Source organism: Loxodonta africana, unplaced genomic scaffold (genome assembly GCF_030014295.1).
Source record: "Loxodonta africana isolate mLoxAfr1 unplaced genomic scaffold, mLoxAfr1.hap2 scaffold_31, whole genome shotgun sequence".
NCBI lineage: Eukaryota > Metazoa > Chordata > Mammalia > Proboscidea > Elephantidae > Loxodonta > Loxodonta africana.
The window spans coordinates 1,280,624-1,296,695 of record NW_026975029.1 but is presented as its reverse complement, the minus strand read 5'-3'; positions in this window follow the sequence as shown (position 1 = coordinate 1,296,695).

The following is a 16,072-nucleotide window of genomic DNA, read 5'->3' as shown; positions in this document are numbered from 1 at the left end:
TGGATTAGCAGATGAGCACTTAATCACTGCAACACTACGGCTGCTTTAAAAGGTATAGAGAAGAAAAACATGAAAAAGCAGGATACTGACAGGTGTCTACCTCTTCAGGTAACAGAACAAATTGATATTACATAGCATAGAAACTGACAAGTCGACCAATGAAACAAAATCTGCTAAGAAGTCACAATAACCATTGATATAAAGGCGGTATTTTGAGAAAATTATATTTATTTAATAAACGGTGCTGACTCAAGTGACCGTTCTGGGGGACAAAGCTTGCAAAAATGTGATACACAAATGATAGATTTGGAAAATCATGTGAAATGGAGATGACAAGACTTAATAACAATTTCCATTTTACACAGAAGGATAAAAGTTAAGCACTTGAAAAATGAGCAGTGAATTGAAAAAGATCGTTCACAGGAAATCCACATGCCCAATAAACATAGTCCAAGTTGCTCAAAAACACTGGTAGTTAAGAAAATATCAAAGTCCCAGTGAAACTGGCACAATTTAAAAATCAACACCATCTATGGCTGGCTGGGCTGTGGGGAGAAGGATACCCTGAGACATGGCTGGAAGGGTGCTTTAGGACAGCCTCTAGGGGAAAGACATGGCCATGGCTCTGTACTTTTAAAACATACTTTGAGCTGGAAATCTCACTCTATGGAGTCTATTGCACAGAAACAGATCCTGTAGTACACAAAGGATAGTTATTATTAGTGTTGACCAAACGTTGACTGTACATTGATGGTTGAATGATAGATAACTTATGGTAAAGCTACATCATCAATAAATGAGTTGTAGTAGTTGAGTGGGAAAAATATCTGTGAGGTATTATTGAAGTATTACTGAAAAAATCTAGGTGCAGAGAAGTGTATATAAAATGAGCACATCTGGGTTAAACAATATCAATTGTTTGAATATGCTTGGATACCTGTTTATGTTTATGAGTGTGTATAAGTCTGTGTCCTTGTTTAAGCAAGGATAAGAGAGACTACTTACCACATTGTTAACCTGAATTATCTTGGATTCACTTGCAGGAAAGAACAGGGGGAGGAGAGCTAGAACACGCAGGAAGAGTGGACTTAAAAAGCATGGATGATAATGTTTCCATTTTAGTAGTGTTATGTATGGACGAACAAATCTGTCTTAAAGGGAGAAAGCCAGAATATTCCTTAGAAGCAAGGATGGCTTTGGCCATGTTATCAAGAGGGAGGGACCAGTCCCTGGAAAAGGACATCATGCTTGGTAAAGGAGAGGTCCAGTGAAAAAGAGGAAGACCCTCAATGAGATTGATACAGTGGCTGCAACAGTGTGCTCAAATATAGCAAAGATTATTAGGATTGCACATGACCGGGTGGTGTTTTGTTCTGTGGTGCAAAGGGCCACTGTGAGTCAGAACTGACTTGATAGCTTCTGACAAGAACATGTAGAAGTCCAGATAAAGTGTACTGAATTGATATCATCTATTTAAATTATTCATGTAAGTTAAAAGATCAAAAAATATAGTGTCAGTGCCATATCTAATGACTTACAGAGAATCAAGGTAGAATATCAAGTGAAATAAGGGGCAGGAGCAATGTGGGTGGAGTGTGACCAGGCTTTCATAAAAGTAAACACCCCAGCAGATATACCTGTGTACCTGTGACTGTGTATATGTGTCCCTGCAGAGAGGTGTAGGGAAGGTTACACATGTGTCTATTAACATTGGATACCCTGGGGGAGCAGGACCAAATTACATATGAGGGTGGGACCCTGACATTAATTTTTTTGTCATACAAATCTGTGATCTTGCAAATGTGATAAAAAACAATTTCAGAGCTTTGGAAATTCATAAACATCATAGATATATGTATATTTTAACGTGTTTTGTTAGATATTTAAAATAGGTGAAAATTCTCCAGAATGACAGACAAAAGATTTGAATCACTGGCTGGAGAGCACACCGCAGAAAGTAATAATCAGATCCAGTGGATTTCTTGTTGTTCTTGGAGCCAGTGAGTTCCTCTGGTCTCTATAACTGGAAATGACCAAAAATAATTTTGGGAAGTCAGTAGAGTTACCCCTCAAACACGTCTTGCAAGCACACGTCTACAGCTAAATGTAGAAGGCTGGACGCCATGTGCAATTCACTAGGTAACTCATGCACCTCTAGAAGATTCTCTTTCCTGGATATGCTGCTTCCACCTCCTCCCTGCCTAGCCCCACTGGATAACCCACCTTTGTGCATTTTAGGCCCCATTCAGGTCTGAGCATAGATCATAGAGGACATCAACTGGGAAGGTAGCTTTTAAGAAGAAAGATGTTGATGAAAAGATTTCAGAAACCAGCACCTCCCCAGCCAGCCTCTCCCCAGCCTGGGAATACCAATCCCTCCCACCCTGATACCTCTGAGAATCTCTGAGTTTTCGTTTTGGATTCTTAGGAGACTGCAGAATTTACCTGGTCTGAACACCTTGGTTCTTTTCTGCCTGTGACCCTCTGCCTCGCAGGAGCCGTCTCTGTCACTCTGAGGAATACACACAGGACAGACTGTGGACGGAGATGCCCATCCTAGAGGCCCTGCCCTCCATTCCTCTGCCCCTGGGGGGTTCCCTGTGATACTTGTGGTCTCATTTCCCAGAGAGATGGATACACCCCTGTCATGTCCAGGGCTTCCCCAGACTTGGGATTTGATGTTGTGACTGAGACTGGGGCTTTGTTGTCCACTGTTGAGTCTGGGCCTGAATCTGCCCCTTCCCACCATTACCTCTGATCACCTGTGTTCTCGCTCTTCTCCCTGGGTTTGAAGCCTGTCCTCTCTTTTGGTTCTTTCACCTCAGAGGGCCTTTTTCTTCCAGTTCTTTGACCTCGGGACAGGTCAGATTTGACCACAGGAAAACAAAAAGAAAATTAGCATGTTTGTTTGACATGTCAAGAACCGGAATGTACAGCTTGATTTAGGCGAAGAAAAAGTTCCAAAGCTCTACCCCTTACCCTAGGACATGCTCTACAGGAAATATCCTGCAAGCCCTGGATCAACTCTTATCCAGAAATGGTTAACACCCAGGGGGATTTTTCTACACCACCTCCCACTTACATTCCCCTAATGTGGCAAAAAGGATGCATCCCAATCATAAACCCAAATTCACCCTAGGAGACCAGAAGACATGGCTGGGGTGAGTTCATTTTCCTTCAACCTGCCCTCCTCTCCTCCTACCAAGCCCTGTCTCTTTCTCTGCCTCTATACTGCTGGGAAGGGACCCAGAGTTGTTTGTTTAGGGCTTTATGTCCACTGCTCACCTGCAGACATGTTTCCCAACAGCCTGCCATCTCTCTGATTCCTTCTCCTCCAAAGAACTCAGTGACACCCCCTTCACCATCACACCTCAGCAGGGCCCCCCCCCAATCCTCCCAAGTCCCACTGAAATCCCATTTCCCTTTCCCTATTTATGCTGCGCTCATCCTTAGGGTCCCAAGATCTCACCACCCAGATGAGGCCTGTCCTGTCCTCTCCTGGGCCAGGGGAGCCTCTGAGGGGACCTGGTGTCTGCGGTCAGCTATCTGGGACTTCTTCCATCCAGATCCCCCTTAGGGCTGGAGTTCTCTGTGCACTTGGGTTGGGAGGGTTGGGGTCACAGGGGGAAGGACGGTATGATCTTCCAGGGGAGCTGGGTTAAACGAACCTGAATGGAGGTCTCTCCCGAAGGGCCCACGTTTTCAGCCCAAAGGCCCTGCTCCTCCTAGTCCCGGGGTTCTAGCTCGTCTTCAGGCGCTTCCCCCTCTGGCCTCGGTGGTGCGCCTGCTCCTTCTGCAGCCTGGTCTCCTGCCTCTTCAGCCTGTCCAGCTGGTGCCTCAGCCTCTTCAGTTCTTCTCTCTGCTTCTCCAGCTGCTCCTCCAGGAGTCTGCAGACCGCTCTCTTCTCCCTCACCTCCCTCTTCTTGGCGGCCATCAGGCAACGCCTGGCCAGCTGGTGGCAGCGTCTGGGCCTGCGCTGCACTGAGCCTGGCAGCCGCCTCTCCAGCAGCTCTTCAAAGAAGACCCGGCAGCTGAAGCCCTGAGTCACACCATGCTCCGCGTGCGCAACCAGGGCCTCCCGGGACTCGAACACGCGGCAGCAGGCCACGCAGCGGAAGCCGTGCTTACGGGTCACCAGCCACTCCGGGGTGGTTGCGCGGGGTCTCTCCCCATGCTTCTCCCCTTGGTCGGTGGGCTCCTGGGTACAGGTCTGGGGCCCCTCCTGCCAGGGCTCCAGGTTGCTGACCAGGGACTCAGTGTTGGCCAGACTGGGGGCAGAGCCGATGGTGCTCTCCTCAGAGAGCTCGGCCTCAAAGACCTGGGGCATCTTGCCCACGGGGTCAAAGGAGGTTTTGGTCTGCCAGGAGACCGCCACCCCCTTGACCGTGCGCACCTTGGTGAAATATGCACACCTGACCCATGGCTTTCCTGGGGCAGCCCCGTAGCTGGAGGAGTGAGAGGTCTGCTCCGTGAAAGAGGACAGAAAAGAGTTCTCAGATTGTTTTGGAATCTTCCTGGGCCTGGAGCTTCGACTTTTTGTTTGGGATGTTGTTGACTGTTGTGCATTTTCCTCTTGGATAGAGACCTCTGAGAATAGAGAGTTAATTTCCTTGAGCTTTCAGGGTCCTTATTCTCACCTGTGACCCCAAAGCTTTCGTCATAGGGACCCCTGGAGGCCTCTCCATCACCACATCCTCCACCTCTGCAGACCCCATGCTTTCTTTCTTCCTCTCCAGAGACCCACCAGCCTTTGGGGGCACTGCTGTGGAAGACAAAGTCTCCATTGTAAAGTGGCACTGTTTATGGTAGTTCATTTTTTAAGAAGTTATTTTTCTTTAATTCCACATTTATTGAATTCCAATGAATTTGTTCCTTTGGAACTTAGAAATGACCTCATTCCCATGAAGCTTCATAATAAATGTGTGACTTGATGTTTTGTATGTGAGTGATATCCTTAGTAAATTTGGAGGGTAAACACTCCAGAGCAATGGTCACCTCTTTTCATCCTCTTTTTACTGAAAGGCTTTTTATAGAGGAGTTATACGTAAAGAGAAGAATGTGTATATTTAGTTATGATTCTTACATGTCTACCTCTTCCTTGCACCCTTCTTAACCTAACCACAGTAGAAGATGAAAATTGTTTTTCTCGGAATAGAAGCCCAGTCCTTAGTAGATGAAGTGAGGCAGAAAGAGATGGCCGTATCTGAGAACCTTGATGCAAGAACTTCAGATGGAGAACACACAGCCTCCTCCGCTGTGTATGTCTCATTGGGTTGTCTGTGTCAACCTAAAGGTCTGTGTATGTTTCTGAATCTGTGGGAATGACTGCAGAGTTCACGATGCAGAAAGAGATGGAGCTAGGTCGGGTGTGTTAGATGGAGGGAAAGCTTGAGAGAGAGACAAGATTCAGAGATGGAACATGCCAGCAGTTGGTTAGAAGGATACAGAGATCAAGGAGGGAGCAGAAAGCAGGGCTCAGCCACTGAAGGGCAGAATGGGGCAGCAACAAAGAAGACAAGGCGGGGGCACACTAGTCAGTGAAAGAATGGATAACTAAGAATGATAGCAGAAACTGAGGTTAGCTATAGTTGGAATTTTAAAATTCTTTCCTGCTAGACTTTGAAAACATCATGCTAAATGGAATAAGTTAGTATTTGCCCTAAGTATAGGGCAAATACTGTACGATCTGACTTATATGAAATAAGCAAATATATAGAAAGCAAGGATTATTGGTCGTTGCCGGTTGTGGGCAGGGGGAAGGGGAAGTTTTTCCGTTGGGGCATTGAGGTTATGTTAATGGTTGTAGAAAAGTTTGGAGAAAGGTATTGAGAATGGTTATATGACTTGAAGAATGTAATAAGTATCACTGACTCATACATTAGAAATTATTCAGTTATGTTTTATGTATATTTTCAACACAATTTAAAAAAATAAAACTTTGCAATTACAAGAGAAAAAAAAACGATCTATACTATAGCTGTCTTTACCTAGAAGAAATGTTAAACCCTTCGGTAAAGATGGTCAGGAGACCTTGGAGGAGAAGGGAAATCCCTAGAGCTAGAGGGGCAGGGCCTTCCTGGACCTTCTTCTGCCTGAGTCCAGGCTGAGGACTGTGGCAGCTTACATTGACTGGGAACTCTGAATGAACGTGTCGTACTGTGCTCCATCACACCACCCACTCCCAAAACCTCCTGATAAATTTGATATATTTTTTTAATTCGCATGATATATTAATTCATTCTCATGAAAAAATGAAGTACAAGTCTCTGGAACCACACTTCTCCCTGGTTCTATACCCACTGCCCCAGTTGCCCACCTGCGTTCTTTCCGCTAACAAAGCAGGAGAGTTCACAAATCTGACTTGTCTGCTACTGTTATGGAAAGCCCCTCAGATGAGAGTAGAATTCTATACTTCACTCACATATTTATTCCTTCATTTATTTATTCACACTATAATTTCTTACTGTTTACTAATTGACAGGAAGTTTTTTCAGGGGAAAGCCTCGATGATCCCTTGTGGTCCTTGTTTCCAGGGTGAATCAAACCCCTTGCTGCCCAGCACCCATCGCACAGACTGAATTTTCCTCCCACCCTTACTTCGGGCCTTAGAGAAAGGCCTCTTCCTCATGTATTGCCGCTCCATTCTGGCTGGGTGAAGATAAACCACGAAGGATGGTCACTGGCAAGATGTTTCTCCTCCTCCCACGTAGAGATGATGTCCCAAACTCTCACAAGTTGGGGACCTTGATTTAGGCAGAACCGTTTGTAATTTGGTATCCAAAGTCGCTCTCCCACAGGAGACCTCAGACCGACAACCTCTCCAAAGAGCAGTTGGGATCTGAGTGAGCACCAGGGTTTCCAGTAACTCTTGTGTGACATCATCGCTGACATCGCTCAGTTCCAAGGGCCCAGTTTGAATCTAAACACCGCACTAGGAAAAAATATGGCAACTGTTGTGGGAGAGGCTAGGAGGCTGGGAGGAGGGAAATTATATCTTAAAAATGAATTGAAATGTTCACTTAAAGAAGTCAACATCTAAGAGGAAGGAAACTGTGAGTTGAGGAAATAGAAGAGTATAATGAGTCGCTATTTCTCCCAAACCTCTTCTCTGGCCCTGAATCAAATCTCTCCAGCCCTAGAAACACAATGTCCACTCTGAACACCTCTCAGGCCTCCTTTGCCACTTAGGCTTCACACAGGCTGTTCCCTCTGACTAGTAGACATTCTCTCCCTTCCTGTTGACTGGTTCCTCCTCCAAGGTACCCAGTCTGTGCTTCTGGTTTATGTATTCAGAGGACCTAGTAATCTTTTAGTAATCCTCCATCATAGCACTGAGTCATAGGAGATGCTCAATTTCCAATTTGTGTCTTCCAAATGTGTTGTAAATAACTTGGGGACAAAGACGAGGTCTGCCTCATATTTGGCAGTCCCAGAAAGTGAGACAGAACCCCACCCATAGGAGATACCCAGTATATATCTATTCATTAAATAAAAGAAAACTCTTCCAAAAGACTCACCCTTCATAGCCATCTGTGCAGAATGGAGTTTTTGGTCTGTTGCCTGGAGGTACCATCACTCAGTGGTGGTGTCTAGGCCACTCTCTCTTGACCTCCTGACTCTCAACCCTGTGAAGCCTCTTGGCCTGTCCACATGCTTCTCCCTTGGAGCCACTAAAAAGGGTAGGATTACATCATCACAGAAAAGCACTGAGACTCCGGACGACGTCTATGGTCAACCTGCCTGGGAGGCTTAGGAGAGCCCTCGGGGAAAGGTCCACTGTCCTCTGCTTGATCTCCTTTTTTGTCCAGGGGGCAATTAGAAAAGGAAGAAGCAAATTGTTGAAACATTTTAAGGCAGGGTTTGGGAAGTTGTGCTTGGTAGGTAGAGGAGAGCCTGAGGATTTGAAGGAAAATGAAAGATGTCAACATGGGAGCAGAGGGCTCGCTTTGTGTGACGACAGATGGTAGAATGTGGGCAAGTGGTTGGAAATATAAAAAAAAAGAAAATCTCCTAACCATCCACTCGTATTTCACAATTTAGGTCAAGCATCACTTCCTGGTGGAAGCCTTTCCAACCCTACACCTGGTAGAATTTCCCACCCTGCTCCACACTCTATTGTATTTAAGAAACGCTTCTGCCACAACTAGGGACAAACTTGGTTGCATTTACATGTTGTGATGGATAGCAAAAATGGCCACATGTTCTAATATGTATGTATCCATACATATTATATGACCTACAGCTCCCTTTCTCAAGAGCAAGATTCTTCCTCCAGTCCTTGAATTTGGACTGATCTATGATTGCTTTGGCCTTTGGGACAGTACAAAGACCAATAGAAGCAGAGACCGAATATAATTAGACACATCGTGACTTGCTCTCTTACCAAAAACGAAACCCATCACTCTCAAGTATATTCTAACTCATAGTGACCCTGAAGGACAGAGTAGAACTGCCCCATAGGGTTTCCAAGGCTGTAATCTTTACAGAAGGAGAGTGCCATGTCTTTCTTCTGCAGAGCAGCTGGTGGGTACAAACTGATTACCTTTCCTTTAGCAACTGAGCCCTTAATCACTGCACCACCAGGGCTCCTCCTTGCCCTCTTGCTGCTCTTCAAACACTGAGAACCCATGGGAACATCCCAGGGCACCCTAATAAATGACAAGAGACCATTAGAGAGAGAATCCAGCTGAGAAGATTTCAGGCCCTCTGCCCGCCAGCTGACATGGTGACTGATTCCCGATACATGAGGGAGCCCAGCCGAGAGCGGCTGAGTCTGCCCCAGACCAGAAGAACCCCAAACTGCCAACCCGAAAACCTGTGAGCGAAGTAACTGCTTGTTCTTTCAAGGCACTTCATTTTTGGGTCATTTCTTATACAGCAATTGATAACTGATTTGTTAACTGGGCTGTTTCTCTCACCAGACTGCAAGGAATCTTTTCTTAATCATTTCTGTATCAACAGTATCTGGCAGAGGGTTGTTCATGTAGTCATTAGACAGTAGAAATTTCTTCATTTACATCATTTAAAAGTTTCTAACATTATGTTTTAACTTTCTTTTATAAATAAGATATGGGTGGATTTGCAAGTCTAAGCTGAGTGTACATGTTTTTTCCTTAGGTATTAATCCCTTTTTCTTGCTATTACTCATACATTTAGACATAATTCCAATATTATACTTCATATTCACTGTTCTTTTTTTTATTATTATTATTCTGCTTTTCCTGTTTCTTTTTTTATTGGAATGATGAAATTTCTCTTACTTTCTTTTTCCTTCTAGAGATTTGAAAGTTGTATTTTCAATTCCTATTCTTTTATAGTAAACATGAGATCTTTGAACATTTTAATATTTGGTATATTGTATCAAGTTCATATCTCAGTTCTCCTCTCAAACAGTAATTTTTTGCTAGCTGCCATTGAGGTGACTCCGACTAATGGTGAACTTAGGTACCACAGAACTAAAGGTTGCCAGGTCCTGTGTCATCCTCACAAGTGCCAGCAATTTAGATTCCATCATTATGGCTAATGTGCCAGTCCATCTCACCAAGGGTCTCCTACAGCCTTGTTGGCCTTCTTCTTCACCAACCATGATATTCTCCTCTAGGACTGATTAATCTGTCCTGATGACATGTCCAAAGCAAGTGAATTGGACAGTATTCTCTTGTGATCTGTAAGGGTTTAATTGTCCAATTTTCAGAAGTAAATCTCCAGGTCTTTCTTCCTAGTGTGTCTTAGTCTTGAAGCTCCACTGAAATCTGTCCACCATGGATAACCCTGTTGGTATTTAAAATACTGGTGGCCTAGCTTCCAGCATCATAGCAACATCCAAACCACCACAGTACAGCAAACTAAGAGACAGGCAGTGAGCCGAACAGGGTATTGTTGTTGTTAGGTGTCATCAGGTCAGTTCTAATTTATCGTGACCCTATATACAGCAGAACAAAACACTGGCCAGTCTTGTGCCATCCTCACACTTGTTATTATGCTAGAGCCCATTGTTGCAGCCACTGTGTCAATCCATCTCACTGAGGGTCTTCCTCTTTTTCACTTTCTACTTTACCAAGCATAATGTCCTTCTCCAGGGCCTGGTCTCCCCTGATAACATGTCCAAAGTATGTGAGACAAACACTCACCATCTGTGCTTGTAAGGAATATTCTGGCTGTACTTCTTCCAAGACAGATTTGTTTGTTCTTCTGGCAGTCTATGGTATATTCAATATTGTTCACCAACACCATAATTCAAAGGCAGCACTTCTTCTTCGGTTTCCCTTATTCATTGTCCAGCTTTCACATACGTATGAGGCGTTTGAAAATGTCATGGCTTGTGTCAGGCACACCTTAGCCTTCCGAGTGACATCTGTGCTTGTCACCAGCTTAAAGAGTTCTTTTGCAGCAGATTTGCAATACATCATTTGATTCCTTGATTGCTGCTTCCATGAGCGTGGACTGGGGAACCGAATAAAATGAGATCCTTGATAACTTCAATCTTTTCTCTGTTTATCATGATGTTGCTTATTGGTCCAGTTGTGAAGATTTTTGTTTTCTTTATGTTGAGGTGCAACCCATACTGAAGGTTGTAGTCTTTGATATTCACCACTAAGTGCTTCAGGTCCTCTTCACTTTCACCAAGTTTGTGTTATCTGCATATCGTAGGTTGTTAATGAATCTTCCTCTAAACCTAATGCCACATTCTTCTTCATAGAGTGCAGCTTTTTGGATTATTTGCTCAGCATACAGATTGAATAAATGTGATGAAAGGATAGAACCCTGACACAAACTATTCCTGATTTTAAACCACATAGTGCCCCTTGTTCTCTCTGAAAAACTGCCTCGTGGTCTATGTACAGGTTTCACATCAGCAAACTTAAGTGTTCTGGAATTTCCGTTCTTTGAAGTGTTACCCATAATTTGTTATGATTCACACAGTATAATGCCATTTCATAGTCAATAAAACACATGGAAACAGCTTTCTGGTATTCTGGTATTCTCTGCTTTCAGCCCAGATCCATCAGACGTCAGTAATGATATTCCTCTTCTGAATCTGACTTGAATTCCTGTTGCAACTTCTTTTTAATGATCTTCAGCAAAATTGTACTGGGTTTTGATATTAATGATATTGTTTGATAGTTTCTGAATTTTGTTGAATCACTTTCTTTGGAATGTGCACAAACATGGATCTCTTCCAGTCGGTTGGCTAAATTATTCAGCCAGTGCTGCATCTGTTTGTTGAAACATCTCAATTGGTACCTGTCAGTTCTTGGAGTCTTGTTTTTTGCCAATGCCTTCAGTGAAGCTCGGAGTTCTTCCTTCAATACCATCAGTTCTTGATGACATGCTGCCTCCTGAAATGGTTGAACATCGACCCATGCTTTTGTGTGTGTGTGTCTGTGCCGTGACCCTGTGTATTCTTTCCATCTTATTTTGATGCTTCCTTGTTGTTCAATATTTTGCCCGTACAATCCTTCACTACTGCATCTCGAGGCTTGGATTTTTTTCTTCAGTTCCTTTAGCTTGAGAGATGCCAAGCATGTTCTTCCCGTTTGTTTTTCTAACGCCAAGTCTTTGCACATGTCATTATCATACTTTGTCTTCTCGAGCCGCCCTTTGTAAATCTTCTCTTCAGCTCTTCTACTTCATCATTTCTTTCATTTCCTTTAGCTACTTTACGTTCAAGAGCAAGTTTCAGAGTATCTCTGACATTCATATTGGTCTTTTCTTTCAGTATAAGGGCTGTATTTGAGGGTACCATCATTTTTATAACTTCCTAGTATCCTCTGTCAGGGCAGTTATTGACTGTAGCTGCACACCACCTAGTTCTTCTGGTTACAGGCTGATGGCGTCTCTGGTTTATGTGGCCATTAAGGGAAGACCTGTTATTCAAAGAATTATACTTAGAGGAAAATTTGTATATTTATGTATAATTTAAAGCTTCTCCTTTAAGATTGCCTTTCCCTGAACAGAAAGCTCTCACCATGTCATTATGAGAAATACTCTTTCAGTGTGAGGCCAAAAGAGATGTCCATATTTGAGAGTCCGATGGTACAAATCTCAGTAGCCAAGACAAAACCACATCAACTGTGTGTGTGGGTGGGTTGTATATGTCAACATAAGGGTCTGTATTTTTCTGAGTATGAAGGTAGGATTGGCAAGTTAAGGAAGAAAGAGATGGAAGCATCTTGGGAGTGGAGTGCAAACTCCGTGACAGAAGTTGCAGCAGGGGATCTCTCAAGAGGGTTTTAGAGGTCAGTTAGAAACCTAGGAAGCAAAAGGAAATAGGGCCAGTGGAGGGCAGCACTACAGTAGTGGTGGGGGGTAGCAAAAATAATGGTAGTGGAGAGGGCAACAAAACTGCCCTGAAAGGAGGGGCAAATTAAAGATCCTAGACAAAATTCAGGTTAAGAAAAGTAGGAATGTAAAAAAATTCTATCCTATAGCTCTCTTTGCTGTGAGGGTTTTTTTAGGCCCTTCGGGAGATGTGGGGAGAAGACATAGGAGGAGAAGGGGAGTTCCTGAATCTAGGGGAGGAGTCTGCAAGCCATCTTCTGCCCTCAATGATGTGGGCTCTGGGCTCCTTCAACTTCTCACTCCCAGAACCTCCTGAGATATTTTCTTAATTCTTCACATAGTACATTAATATCATGTCATTAGAAAATATAATAAGTACGCTTCTCTCTAACCACCCTTTCCCCCATCCTATACTCTCTGCCCTAGTTATGCACTGGCTTCCTGCCTTTCCACCAGGTACAGATCCTAAACAACAGAGTGCCTGGAAAGCTCTCGAACTCCCAATGAATTCTGTAGCTTGATCCCTCACTTATTCCTACATTTCTTATTGATATAAGAACTTGGTTAATTGCCCACCAAATGACAGGAAATGCTTTCTTAGGACGCTCCTCCTTATGACCTTATCCATTCCCAATTCCTTCATCTTGTCCTATCATGGCTCTCTTTTCTGGTGGAAACCAGACCCTTTGTTCCATAACACACATCAATCTGGGACAATTTTTCCTCTCACCCTTATCTAGAGTCTTAGAGAAAGGCCTCTTCCTTCTGTATCACTGTTTCATCCTCTCTGGGTGAAGATGTCCAATCATAATGATGTTCTGAAGGATCTTTATCCCTTTTCCCAGTTCTTCATGATGCATGACCGTTTGGTGACTTGGGGACCCCGGTTTAGTCCAGAATTTCTGTGATAGAGTAGTTCCAGGTGCTCTCCCACAGGATCTCAGATCGACACCCTCTCCAAAAGAGTAGGTGAGATCAGCATGAACGGCATGGCTCCCGTAACCCTGTGTGACATCATTCCTGACATTGCTCAGTTCCATGGGCCCACTTTAAATAGAAACACAGCAAAAAGAAAAATATGAAACAGTTCAAGTAGGAGCTTGAATACTGCCAGTCCCAGACTGGGAAAAGGGGGCTTAGATATAAAAAAGGAATTGCAACTTTTCTCTGCACTCCATGTCGTTACTATCCCTTGGTGGGGAGAGAGAGAGTACAGGGAATCGTTACAGTGTGACCAGGAGTTGATTTGTCCAAAACTTCTCATTTGACTCTCTTGGAATCATGTCTCTCCAGCCCTGGTCGTACAATGTCCACTCTGAACACCTCTCACGTCTCCTTAGCCTCTGAGGCTTCACACAGGCTCTTCCCCGTGACTAGATTTTCTCTCCCATCCCATCTGATGGCCTACTCTCTGGTGAAGCATGGTGGTTAAGAGAACTGACCCCATTGGAACAGATTGGGCTTATGAGCTCACCATAAAATGCTAAGACTCAGGAATTTGTGGCCAGCCAGAATGGGAGGTTTAGGAGTTGACTTGGGGAAAGTCCATGACCTGTGCATCTTCCAGGCTCTGCTTTCACTCTGGAGCCCATTTAGAAAAGGAGCTGGTAAATGGAGACAGCATTTGAGGAAGCAATTAAGAACATTGGGGTGGTGATGACTTCTCAGAGGAAAATAAATTTTCAACAGGGAAATGCTAGGGTCTACTCTTGTATGACTCCAAACTATAAATAGGGACGAGTGGTTGGAAAACAGTAGAACAAAAGATGATCTGCATCTGGTCACAAATGTACCAAATGCCTCAGTGGCTTCAGCCTGTCTCCTCAGACTTCTCTCTGGAGAAGACATGGGGCTTCCTGGACCCGGGCCTTTTTTCACTCCTTAACTATCCAATCATATTCTCAACTTGGTTCAGACATCACTTCCCTAAATATCCTCCTGGTAGATTTGTTCACTTCTTGTTCCCTACTCCATTGTACCTGCAAAACCCTTTACCACAGCATAAAACACAATTGCATTTACTTTTTGTGGTTGATGTAAGAAATGTCTACACATTTATCCGCTGTCTGTGCCCATGCCTTCTATGAGACTCTGGAGTGCCTTTCATTAGCAGTAGGAGTCTTTCTCCATCCCTCAGTTGGGGCTGACGTTATTGTTTTGGACATTGGGATGGTAGAAAACCTGATAAAATGAGAGAGTTGAAAGACTTTACATTGAGACTTCCCTTTTGTTGCTCTTAAACCCTGAGAACTCATGGGAACATCCTCATGCCAGCCTGCTAGATGATGGAAGACCAATGGAGGGAGGATCTAGCGGTTTCACTGACTTGATGTTATGAACTGGCTCCCAGCTACCTGGAAGCAAATTGTAGACACATGAGGAAGCCGTGTTGTGAGCCACTGAGGCTGACCCAGATCAGAAGAGCTCCAAACTGACAACTTGAAAAATTGTGAGCTGGTAAATTGTTGCTCTTTTAAGACATGACAATTTGGGGTCATTTGTTACACAGCAATACATGACTGATACAACTGTTAACTTGGCTGTTTCTCTCACCAGGCATTGAGGGAAATTCTCTGAGTCATTTCATCATCAAGAGCAACTGCCATAGGGTCTCACATATAGCTGTTATAGTGTAAATGTTTGCTGACTTCGTGGATGAATGAATAATATGAATTGTAAGTGAATCAGCACAAATTCATGTGTGCAAGAAAACTTGATATTTCTTTAAATAAACTGAATTCCAACTCAGAGCTCTCGGCTTACAAAATTGGGGTAAAATTTTAACCTTACTTCTTTGCAGGGGTATATTTGGTGTTGGTTTATTTTCTAGGTACCCCGGGGTCTAAAGAAGGACCAAGGTTTGGAGATCTTTAGCACACCCATCGCCTCAGCCTATGTGGGTGATCTCTCTAGAAGCATTGTCTCTGCTGCTTCCATTCCCAGATGGAGCATGAGAACCTTGGCAGGGCTGGGAACACCATAACGTGGTTTGTCTACTTGTGTGCCTGCATTACCCTTTGAGGTGCTGCCACCTACCTCAGGGCATTATCAAGAAGCAGGCCTCACCCCTTCCCAATGTGTAGGTCTCTGCTGTCTGACTCCCACTCTTCCCTTGGTTTCCAGTTCCCTCAGTGTGATTACTGCAATGAGCTGAGACTCTTACAACAGACTCTTCAGAGTCTCAAAGTTTCAGGGCTTTAACTCTGTGAGTCCAGTTACCTCTTGAAAAGAGGTAGGGAAGGTTGAAAAATGTAGGAAGATTTTATTTTGAATTTAATGTTTCAATAAAATTTCTTGCCATGCATTTTCAAATGGTTCTGCCTAACAATTCCCTCTGTTCTCTTACAAGATGCAGGACAATGAAGAGGGAATGTTTGTTGTGTCATAATCTCCAGAAGGATGCAAAGTGCCATGGGGTCCATTCCCCCCGATGCTCACACTTGAGCACCACAGCCACGTGGAATCTCTGCAAGTGTTACTGAGTCCCTCACACATCCACAGTGAACAACTTTCAGATTCTCATAAGCAGGAATTATTTGTGTCCTAAGACGAGGAACTCCTTGGAGACCCTACTGTGTCCTACAGGGTCGCTGTGAGTCGGAATCGACTGCATGGCATCGGGTTTTGTTTTTGTTTTTTGGGGGGTTGGTTGATGTCAGCTGCAGGATAGTGTTTAAAAAAATGTTGACAGCATAGCAGGTAAAACCAACCAAATGAAACTCAAATGAAATGTCTTTTTTCACACTTACTGACCTCACAGTTCCTTCAAAGTGTTTACTTTCCACTGGGT